General features: G+C 40.3%; 1 long non-coding RNA gene across 1 annotated transcript; it reads right to left on the reverse strand.

Moving 5' to 3' along the window:
* Positions 1-6059: 6059 nt before the first annotated feature.
* On the reverse strand, positions 6060-6949 carry LOC121711895. Its single transcript, XR_006032481.1, has 2 exons — positions 6861-6949; positions 6060-6138 (listed from the first exon to the last, which is right to left on the reverse strand). It is a non-coding gene; the product is annotated as an uncharacterized LOC121711895 (long non-coding RNA).
* Between the last annotated feature and the right edge of the window lie 5655 nt (positions 6950-12604).

The following is a 12604-nucleotide window of genomic DNA, read 5'->3' on the forward strand; positions in this document are numbered from 1 at the left end:
GTAGCACCCTGGGCACATCAGAGGGTGGTGTAATGGGCAACAGTCAATCCTGTTTTTTGTTGTACTGATGTACCATGGTTCACTATGATATTTGCTGTTAAACCAAAGATCTAAAAACTGTTTTGTGACTCCAAGTAGCACACAGTGCATGTAATCGACTGTGAAGCTTTTAATCATATCAAAGCCGGTAGAAGTATGCAATAAGATTAAAGGTGACACAGACTTGACCCCCAGGACATGGTTCACACCTTCATTAACTGCCTTCGCCCCACATTCAACAATATGCTTGTGACTTCTCATGTCAGCCTCAACATCAGGATATACCCTTGTATAACCCCTCCCTTTGGCCACAACCATTCCCTCATTCAGACAGTACCCACATCCATATGAGCCATTAAACTGATGGATACCTTGAACTGCACATTTTGCCACTGCATCGCAGGAACAAGTAATAGGGAAAACCTTGGAAATTTGAGATATGCCAGTTTCAGGATGGACCCATTTAATGCCGTTTGCATTGGTGTCTTTTATGTCCTGGACAAACTGATGCAAAAAAGTGGCCATATCAGGTTCGCCCTGTCCAAACCAGACTCCTGCCAGCAACCTCAGGGGGCAGTTCATTGATAGTACATTGGTACATTAGTATTGGATGAGGAGTTAAAAAGTGGAACACCGTCACAGTTCCACAATAAGGACAGATCTCCTGGTTTAATCAGTTTTGCCCAGTATAGCATTTGTACAGTCACTAAGACCTTCTCTCTGTATGATGTCACGAATCTGATTGGCTAGTGAAAGACTGCTAATTGATGATTTTCAAAAGTAGGAATGTCCAAAAGTATCTCTGAACTGTCTCTCTCTCCATTGTCCATCTCTCCATTGTCCTCATCTGCATGCTCTGAACCCTCAACACACTCCTGGTTACAATGTCTCCATTTGGATGTCCTTGGAACCTCATCAAGCAAATCAGGGTCTAAAAATCTAAATATATGAATGGCACATGATACCATTTGATAACTGTAACTTTTATTTTGGAATGAGGAAACGTATACAACAATGCCACCAGCTTTTCATAATTACCTTTTATATCTGCCTTTTTTTCGTGTAGGCATATTCAGTCCTGTCTCCATTGGAAAACTACCAGAAGAAGAGAGATTGTTGATTGTTTTTATGGTAAAATATTTAGCTTCGTTACTGTCATTGCTCAGCGAGTCTATAGGCTAACATATAACTGCCATTTATCCATACAGAAATTAAGATAAGAGTAGGCCTAAATGTCATCTATAAAATAGTTTATTTAAGGGCCTCTGTAGGCTACAAAGTATAACTTTCTTTACGTTTGCAATGTTAATATTTGTAACTAGACTGCATTTCCGGCGGGAACTGCGAAAGTGTGCTTGCCCTGGTCCGGTCACCAACGTGAGCAGACAGTGACATACCTGGCTTGATCCAAGCATTCTAACAGTGCCTTTCAGTGTTGGAGCAGTGCCAATACCTCAAAAGCTCTATTCAACTATTGCCTTGCGGGTTGAATGCGATTCGTTGGATTTTACCTTTGGCCTGCCTTCGAATTTAGCTTCTATGACTGAGATCAAATCAATAAAATAAAATGACAGCAGTGATTGGCTGCAAAAAATAAATAATGTCACGCTTCTTGCGCCTCTCAAACTGGGCTATCAGGTAACCTACAGAGGAATTGAAATGATGAAATATGACCAAGGCATTAAAAAGCTGCTTGTTTGTCAGGATACTTTTTCACTGATTTATTTTTTTAAAAATATGAGCTATGAGTGTGAATGTTATATATTCCATCCCACAAATTATGTTTTACTGGTTTATTTGACAAATAATCTATATGGATTTGCTCTATAAAGACCTTATGTCTGTTTGGGATTGTTTTGTGAGCCTGGGGTTGTTTTGAGAGCCTATTGATGTAGCCTATCTCAGAATAAAGGAATACTTCATATTACTCTAAACCGCCGTCTGTAAATCAACTGTATACTACTGTCTACATTGCACTATATTTCTTGACCTGTCTCTGTATGTTTCATCACCGTTCTATACTTTGCCTCACATTGCAACACAGCTCAGATCTTTGGTTGCTATGAAGGCCAGTCGTTCTAAATGGATGGTTGCTATGGCCAAAGGCCAGTTCTATCTCTGCCGTTGTCAAGCGGGCATATCGTAGAATTCTGATTAACCTTATCTTATTTAAAACATCTCTATTTTACTTAGCCCACTTCCATACAGTGGGTCCCATTAAGAAGTGGCCACTTCCTGCACGCTTACCGTGATTCACACAGCAGCATTATTAAATTAATCTGTCACCATACGCCTATGCCTACGTTTGCAAAGAAAACATTTTAATTTGATTCACATGAAACGTTACATTTCATGTACATGTTGACAATGAGTAGGCTAGTTTTGGTTGTTGGTGATGTTATTGCATCCCTTAGTTATGCCTACAATGCAAGTTCCCTTAAGCTGTCACAGACGTAGGTGCTACTGTACTTTTAGGGCTAAAGTGCTTCGTGAATTACTGTTAGTAAAAAAAAAATAGCAGTCCTAAAGTTACACGTGACGAAGTTACGAGTGCAAGCATCTCATATCAAATGACCATGGCATTACGCTAAACAACATAAATCCCAATTAGCAACATAGCACTACATCTCCTCCTCCCTATAGCTAGCCACACAAGAAATTAATGATACTAAATCTCTGCTTAGCATGCTTCTCCGCTTAGCATTCTAATAACAGAAGGGGCACATTTATGTTGACCACTACAACATGACTCATTATGTCTGTAACGTTAACTGTATACAACACTTACTTTCATAAAGGACGCACACCATCCAGCACATGGAAACCGCTATTTTAGGTTCTTGGCCACAAACTCAAAACGTGTCTCTCTGACGCCCTGTTCTAGAATCTTTGCTCTGAAGGCTGTGTTGCTAAGGCAACATCAAATAAACTAAATGATAGTCTTTCAGTATTAAATGTGTACGTGTGATTCCGAATGGATGTGTGTGGTTTGCAATTAGAATAAACAAGAAATAACATTTCCAATAATTTCCCATGATAAATTACATAATATTTGCACCTTCCTTACTTGGGAATCTCACACCGTATTTCAAGTAGGCTACACTAGTGAAATGTAATACAACGTTGCCACCTAGCGTTCAGATAGTTCTAGGCTATTTAACATTAACGTGACATTGATTGTTTATTCTTTCGTCAACTCCATGCTTTTAGGAAAACAATCTTTTTATCATAGTACCCTCTTCAATGAGCGATTACCAGCTCGTTTTTGTAACAGAGATAGCTGTTTATTATCCCTAGGTTTACAGAAATACCTATTCATATTAATACGTAGCCTATGGAGTGCTGCCGACCACTGTTCATTACGGCCCAGAATGCCTTGCATGTCTTTACAACAAAACAACACAGTAAAACCTAAATGCCCGTAAACATATGCATTTGCATACTTGTAACATTTTTAATAATACTCTCCCATCATGATATGTAACAATAATGAAAAATTTAATTTGAATACCGTCAATGTGAAAACAACTCTATTATGTAAGCTATATATAGCTACTGTTCTCCTTGCTATTTCAGTTCGTAAGTCCATACTATCCCATGGCAGAGCAAGGATTTCATGATTGGGCAAAGTATGCCCGGAGATATTGGGCATACTTGAAAGGCATTGTGATAGAAGGTGAATTAGCTTATGCAATTAGCTTTGCAGCAAGCACACTTAAAAAGCTGGCTGGAGAAACACTATGCCATCCAAGCACAGGACTCCGCCTTTACAAGGAATATAAAGGAGAATATTTGGACTGACCTCTCTGCACGCTACCAGGTACTCTGTGACTGACATATTCATGGAGGACAAATGTTGACTGCTCAAGAAAAATGATATGCTGATGTGGACGGGAATTTCACATTTGTCTATGATGAAGAGGTGCAGATCTTCTTGGAAGAGGCAACAGTAATGGACCCAAGGTTCAAAATGAAAATTGAGAGTGATGCCATCTGGGAAAGGCTAAGAACAGCAGCAGTGGTTATGGCCGTCACAGAAGAGGTATTTGACTGTCTGTCTGCTATTGTTATCATTTTACACCAATTTCATATATATATGGGACTCATAATTTGTTTTTAAGCAGGAGCAAGAAGAAGCTCAAACACTGGAGGAAGAAGAAGGAAGACTATGTAAGCTCTGTTCTCTGTTAGTTCATTACAAAGAGTGTACTACTAACAGTCCTCTCTAAAAGCAGGTTTGTAATTGTTTTTTTTTGTTTTTTTTTAAAATATTTTAGTCCCCACCTGCAAAGCGCCGCAAGACAGCATTGGAGGAGCTGTTTGAAGAGGACCAAATGTCGCTTTCGACTGTCCCGAAGCAGGCCCGCCGAACCATCAGGGAGCAAGTAGATTTGGAAGTTCAAATCTACAGCAGCCTTCCTGCCATTCCTATGTCAGATGACCCTGTACGCTGGTGGTGGGAAAAGAGTGGCAATCTGCCCCTACTGTCTGCTTTAGCAGAGAAGTATCTGTGTGTTCAGGCATCTTCCACTCCTTCAGAGCGGATGTTCTCCACAGCTGGAGACACCATCAGCCTGGAGAGATCCAGGATCCACCCAGAAAAAGCAGACATGCTTATTTTTATGCACAAGAACTGCTAGAAATGTTTCTAGCTTCTGTATTCACAATTTTAAAGTAATACAATTGTATACACTTTTAAATGTTTATTGATGAGTTTTGTGATTAATTGATGAAGTGATTATTAATTGTTTGTTGAATTCCATGGATTGTTTGATGAGTTTTTGATGAATACAATTGTACTTTTTAACTGTAAAATGAAGATTGTGGGAACACAATAAAAGTTTACCTTTTAAAGAGCCTGAATGTAAACCATGATGCGTTGTTTACTTTTATACACACGACTAAATGTGATTACAATACAAAGCTTTGTTGTAAAAATGTTTTTTTTTAGAAATTTTAAAGCATTCAACTTCTGTATTGCTATTGCACACTTAGTATTGATTCTCTAAAACCACTTTAAATTAGACATTCAAAGCCAACAACTCTCAAAGCCATCCTATAAGTGTTAATGGTACATGGTAAATGGTACAGGAATCGATAAGGAATCGCATCGATAAGCAGACTCGACAATGGCATCGATATCGATAATTTTTTAACGATGCCCATCCCTAGGTACACCTGGTAATTTTTTCAGAATTTTTTGAGACCTAAGTGTGTGGGCCCTGGTTGAACTGACGTGGAATGACCCCTCTAATTTTATATATTTTTTGGAATTCACCTCTCCATGGATAGATCACTCTCAGAGCTCTGCTCAAATGGTGTGGTATGTGGTTGCTCTCTATTTCCTGTATTAAGATCAAACCTAAATTATCTCCTTCCAATGTAGTTTACCCTAGGAGCCTTCTTAGAACTTTAAATATTGTCTCAGTCCTGTATTGGTAGCTTGACCCTCCACTCTCAGGTGATGTTTGCTGCTTACCCTTTAAAACATTACATAACATTACAAAATGTTTATTATAAAAAAATATATAATTTTTTTCTTTCAATAGTACCTGTGTGTGTGAGAGAGGCCTGCTCTAGCCTGCATGTGTGTGTACACTCTAAAAAATGCTGGGTTGAAAACAACCCAAACTGTTTTCAACCCAGCCGCTGAGTAAAATGGGGTCCAACACAGCATTGGGTTATCTTAACCAAGCAAATTGGGTTACTAAATTTAACCCAACAACTGGGTTGAAATTTAACCAATATGTTGGGTTATGTTGACACAACTGTTTAGTTAAAGTTACGTAATGTTTGGGTTATGTAACCAAATCCCCAAAAACTACTGGTTGATTTTTAAAATACTCTGCTGTTACAAACTTTCAATAACTCAAAGTTTGTATTTATTTACTTGAAAGTCACACCTTCTGTTAACAGCTTTAGGCATGGTATAAACAGTCTATCAAATGGCCATCAAAAGCCATGCAATGAAATAAAACAGGTCGACACAATTATTCATTTGATAGTTTTCTTTATTTTTGAATAGATAGCCTAGTATAAAATGCTTGTGACACTTCCATGAAGGCAGGCAGATTCCAAAGTCCGTTTTGGGGGTCAGCCCTGTCAATCATAGAAAAAAAGAGTGCATTTTAATCACTGTTAGCTACAGCACTTTATGTCAAGACTTGCATGAACCAGTGAATTATATTGACAGACACAAAAATCCACCAGGAGACAAATTATTAGTGCAGCACACTCGGAAACCATGACCACCTAATATTATGGAGTTGTTTTAAACATAATACCGGTAATAGCCTACAAAACGTGCGTTTATGTCAGATCTTGATAACACTAACATTACCATTAGCCTAACATTAGGCTGACAAACATAAGTTCAGCAGTGCTAACGTTAGCTAGCTAATGTTAACACATTATTCAATTAGTGAATCCAAGTTAATGTTACCACCAAGAACCACCCAGTAGGTTACATGGCTATAATATGAGGCTACCCTGAATGATTTAATAAGATGTTGTTTGGCATGATTATTATCGTAAGTTACGTGTTGTGAAGAGACTACTTCGACTGTGTTAGCTAGTTGACAAACATTAGCCACGAAGCATATTTAATTAGCATAAAGTTTCCAAGTCTGCTAACATTACCTACCAGCTGCTGGTATAGATAGATAGATACAGTAGATACTTTATTGATCCCCAGGGTATGCTAATTGTAGTTCGTTGTAAAAGTTATTCCAGCAGAATATTCCTTGATATCACGAAGGGTATGTCTCTGGGTGAACTTTTAAAATCCGTCTGGATAAAAATAAATAAAAGCAGATACATACCTTCCGAAATCACCTGATTTCCATTGCATTTTGACAGCTGCTGGACTTGACGGTTGAAAGAATATGCCTGCCTGACGATTTTTTTTTCTTCTCAACCTTCAAGTAACTATGCAGCTGTGTTGAAGTCACCCTGGTGCTGGGTAGTGTAGGCCTACTCCACGTCAGGTGGGGACAGGAGGCAGCACAGCCCTAAACTATCAACCCAGCAAGCTGGGTTACATAAATGACCCAATATGAGTAAAAACAACCAAACAAAATGACCCAACAGCCTCAACCCAGCATTTTTTAGAGTGTAGGACTTCTTTTGCTCTTCTAGGGAGTCAGCCAACTCTGTTATCAGTTCATTCTGGGCAGTCAGCCAGCTCTGTGTTATCAATCACCTCTTGACAGTCAGCTAGCTCTGCAACTGGCCCACTCTGGGCAACCATGTGCCCCCACCTGTGTACTTAGTGTCTCTGTTCAAACACTCACTCTATACATTTGTTTCTCTCTTCCTTATTTTATTTCCTTAATTTATCAATTTAACACTTTTACCAACTTCTACCAGGTTACAATCAATTTCCTTATTGATATGAGTATTGTTTTACTAGAGAGAGTACATTAACCTTCTAGCAGTTTTATACTTTATTTCTTTATTGATGTGAGGATATTGTTATACTGAAATTAATACATTTTGCCATGTGCATCACAAACTTTTATTATTTTTTCCTGTGTGTATTACAACCTTTATTATAGCAAGGCAGACTGTAAGATTTTATAGTGATGTCTCCTTCCCTTAGAGGGAGAACACAATTAATCAATCAAAGGCTGGGTGTTCACTCTCACAAACCTTCCTGCCCTCTGGGCCGCTTCCTGAACTACCACTCTTTTAAAGCTAGTAGTCAAGTCTGTCTTACTCCTCCCATACTTGTCCAAAAGTATAGTGGTTATCTGATAACAATCTCCCTCTCCATCAACTCCCTCTATTAAAAACACTAAAACTTCTAACACTTCCCTTATGTAGTTAGGCAGTAAGTCATTCCTATGATCTGACAGGCGCCACTCAGGCTGAGGCACCTCCCACAAGCTACGCTCTCTCTGCACCTCTCTCCTCGATCTCACTTCGGGGGAATTGTGGGCGTATAATCTGGGCTGGCCCCCGGGCTGAGCACTAGCTGACTCTAGCCTATCCCACGTTCCTGCCTCATATAGCTCCTCCCAATCACTTTCCACTGTGAGCTCCGATTCAACTTCCCAAAACTCGCTCACACTCTCAACTGGACAAAGGAAGTCCAGACAGGTCCACGGAGAACTCCCAGACCCCTCCTTTCTATCTCTTCTAAGACGGACTCTTAGATTCTGTCCCTACTTTCTCTAACTCTCTACTTTCTCACTCACCACCTCTGCACTCTGCTCTGCCACCTTATCTTCCTCTCTGTCCTTCTCTGGGCTTAAGGGGTTGTAGGGAGGACTGCTACTAGAGGGGCTGTAAGGGAAAAGGCCTTCCTCCCTACTCAGAGGCTCAGGCGTCTCTGTTGAGAGGTTGGTGAGTGCGTTTATCAAAGCATTTATATCCAACGTATGTATCCCATGCAAATCCTTGATCAGTATCCCAATTGCTATCTCTAATGATCCACTTTTTATCCATATCTCCTTCAGTTAGACTTATTCTGTTCTGAGGGTTTCTACCTGTCCGAAATGTTCACTGGCTCATTTTTATATTCTAGGCTTTTTATCTGTCCAAACTCTCACTGGCTCATTCTCCTGTCCAGTGACATTGGCTCATCATTTATATATATATTTTTATTCTAGGTTTCCTGTGTCCGAAATGTCACTGGCTCATTCTCCTGTCCAGTGACATCGGCTCATCATTTATATACTGTATATTTTATTCTATGTTTCCTATGTCCGAAATGTCACTGACTCATCGGCTCATAATTTTTTTTCCTATTCTAGGGGTATTATTCTATTATTCTATTGTATAATATCATATCTTCCTATATCTTCTTCGTTCCTATTCCCCCTCTAACCAGCTTAAAATGTTCCTTGCCAGGCTAATTTATGGCCTGGTTGACCTTATCACCCCTCTAGTGGGATTACACACACAAACAGACAAGGCACAAAATACCTTGCAGATCAGACCTTCTGTCTGCCCCTTAGACCTTCATAGGGATTCAGAATAACCCTATTCTGACTTCTCTAACCTATAGAGGAAATACCATCAAATTATAAAACATAAAATACCTTGCAGATCAGACCTTCTGTCTGCCCCTTTGAACTTCAAAAGGATTCAGAATAACCCTATTCTGACTTCTCTAACCTATAGAGGAAATACCATAAAATTATAAAACGCATGCACTTTTAAAGATCTACAGTACACCCCCATCTCCCTCCTATGTCTCCATAATTTTTTTTTAGGACCTAGGTAAACAATCGTGTCCCGGGTTACCCACCAGTCTCCAGACAGGCCGATTCCCCACTTTTTTTTGGGCCCTTGGAGAATCGGCAGCTGGGGACCTGCTTCACCCGGGGCAGAACTGCTTTTCCTAATGAATCCTGTGTCAAATCTCGGTGGCGAACCTCCAGATCTGCGGTGCGCTCCCGTCAACTAGATCGCTAAGTGTAAGGTGCCAATCTTAGCGGTTTTAAGTCAGTCGGAGTCAGTCCTTTTCTAGTTTTACCGTTACGACAATATCAAACATGTTTGATATTATCGCAAGTCTTTCTAGTCGTGGCTCATGCAAATAGTGACGTGAACTATAAAAACCAATTGTGACCTCTCTCCAACACCAAACAGGAAGGGCCAAAGTAGGCGACAGCTGTAGCCTATATGATTATTTGTTATTCTTATAATATTTGTCATTTCTTATACATATTTAGTCGGCTCTTCCACCTGACTGAACAACTCTATATCGGTTAGGGATGTCACGCATGAAACAATGCCTACTAAACTTTTGAGTTTAGTAGGCTATCATTTCAGTTCCTGTTTATCTATTGCACGATGGGTAATAATTTCAAGAAATCTAGTTGCAGTCTTGGAAATAGTGACTCTGCAAGATCCCTAGTCATTGCAAAATCATAGTCTGTGACTTAAAACTCTACTACTTGTCTTTAGATGTGAGAGGGTCTGAGACTAGTCTTTCAAAAATCTTTGCAAATCTTTCCAAACTCTGTCAGTGTAAGGAGGGCTTTAGTTTTCAGTTATAACAAAGTCCTTTTAGGCAAGTCCCTCCACTCGGCGGCCATATGGCAACGCTTTTTGGGCACTCGTCGGGCATCCATTTCGGCAGAAATGCGCGTGCGCAAGGCTTCACGACACCAATCTTGCTCCAGCGGCGAGATCACAACACATGATTGGCACGATGTCTTCACAACACACCATATGATTGGCTGAAAGTATTCACATGTCGACGTTTTGCCGAGGAAGGGGTGTGATATGTGTAGTAACGGCGTTACAAACTAGCCCCATGCATTTCTATGGAGGATTTTTTGAGTGCTGTGTCTCCTCATTAGAAAGTCTGGTTATAATCATCAAAATTAAAAGAAATAAACACTTGTCTGTGTGGAATGAATATATACATTATACAAGTTTCACTTTTTGAATGGAATTACTGAAATAAAACAACTTTTTCATGATATTCTAATTATATGACCAGCACCTGTATTTCCTCCATTTCCATATGAGATCACTTTTATCAAAGCAGGCTGGAAAGGCTTTAAAGACAGAGAAATTGACAGAATACTCAGAAAAAAGTACAACAAATGAAATTCAGAAGGGAACTTACAAAGTCAGAAATACACTACAAGAAATGCCTCTTCATCAACAAGCGGTGAATCGATTCACTTCCTGTTGTATCTACAGTACAACAGGACATCATAATGCAATTAAATAGGCTAAGATAACAAATAAGCTACTTAATTTTCAGGGCTCTAGTGCTAGACCTAATGAACACACAGAAAATAATATCAAAACATTGAACGTTTATTTAAATGTGTCATCCTGGCTAATAGTGGTCCAGGTGGTCGGAGTCCTGTTGTGAAGGTGCCTGAAAAGAAATAAAGAAAAATCAACAGTGGCAGAGTATTTGTCTACCGCCCATGCGAGAGTTTTGTGCTACCTAAGTTTTGGGCTTTAGATTAGACTACAGCCTGTGAAGTAGGCCTCTAGCCTATTGGGTAAGGAATAGGTAAAAATGGCGTAACAAAAGTAACAACAGACATATTAAAATAAGTTAACATGTAACATATAAACACAGAACAGCAAACATGTAGGCCTAACATGCCGGTACAACAAGATAATGATCCATAAAACCATACACATAAAAAACATATAAACAGTTATTCATTCAGAATCGCAGTTCTGACATATATACATAGGAAGGCCTGGGGTGCACAGCTCATGTGCCCACTTTTTGCAATATATACATTGAAGCCAGACCTCCCTTGGCCAACTATTTCCTTAGGATTCCAAACACACAAGGCAGAACTCTTCTTCTGACTCAGACCTCTTTTTGGCAGCAACTTTCTGGTATGGCTTTTTCTGTTTCTGTTTCTTCTTACAAGCTGCTTCTTAACCCCTGCCTTTTGTGCTTTGAGTTGCTTTTTCACTGGTGTGTAAGTGAGGATAGCGGTCTTCCGCCTCTTTTTGTTAATAACACCAGCTTTCCTGGGTGGAGCCTTGGGAAAAGGCCGCAGGTCTTCAGGGCTGTAATGGACGCCAGAGAGACCACTCGGGCCAGGAACAGCAGGGGCGTGAGCAAAGTTGGAGCTCATCAACCAGTTGCAGTCTCCTGTTAACTCTGGGTTTCTCCAGTGCCATGACATCAGCTGCCCTCTGGGCTCTACTCCAGTAGACTAACCTGGAAGCTGAGGGGGCGATGGATTTCCAAAATTACCAAAACACTTTCTCAGACGGAAAGCGGGTATAGAACCGGAATTCGTCGTCCGTCACACAGTACCTGTTAATGTTGAGTGTACAGGACAGGTCCCTAAGTTGACTTTCTACATCTCTCACTTTAGCTTCCAGTAGCCTGATGGTTTCGGCAGCAGCAGTATCCACTACATCCACAACACCCGCGCAGGCATAGTTGTGGTCTGAGAGAGGTGCGTGATTACCGGCAGACTGTATCTCCTCATCCACCGCAAACTCAGCACCAGCCTGAACGCCCTCCGCTACTCCTACTGTAGGCGTGTGTTAACACGGTCATAAACTGACCGGCGACGGGGCTGATTATCCCCCCAGTTATTCCAGGAAAACCGGGTTGGTGTTGTATTGTGTTTCAGTTTCTTTCGACCACTTTCCGAGACGTAGATGCTCTCCTTATCGAAATGCAAACTGCAAACGAAAGTGCTGCCCCGGAGAATATTAAAAGAAGGCCCCTCATCTCTCCTTATTAATCTCACCCAAGACTTGCGGAGTGTTTCGTCCTTCGGGAAAGCGTGGAAGCTGAGGTATGGCTGTCTATGTCCTGATGTAGAGCAACCCGGTATGCTACAAGAACAGCTGCGTTTGGAGGCGGCCATTGTTGTTATCGTTACCAGAAGCATACTAGCAACGACTGGAAGTTCAGATAACCTATTCCGCGTTCCGGAATCAGGAAGTGAGACATGTGAGGACTATTTCAGTCAAAATACAGAACTTTTACTGTGCAAATTTCACAAACATCTTTGTAAAATTTAGTGCAACTTGTTATTATACTTTTTTGAAAATTATACAATTGAAAATAAAACCTGCTAATAGGCTATACTTACTCTGTCAAATAGGC

This window comes from Alosa sapidissima, chromosome 6, assembly GCF_018492685.1.
Source record: "Alosa sapidissima isolate fAloSap1 chromosome 6, fAloSap1.pri, whole genome shotgun sequence".
Classification (NCBI taxonomy): domain Eukaryota; kingdom Metazoa; phylum Chordata; class Actinopteri; order Clupeiformes; family Clupeidae; genus Alosa; species Alosa sapidissima.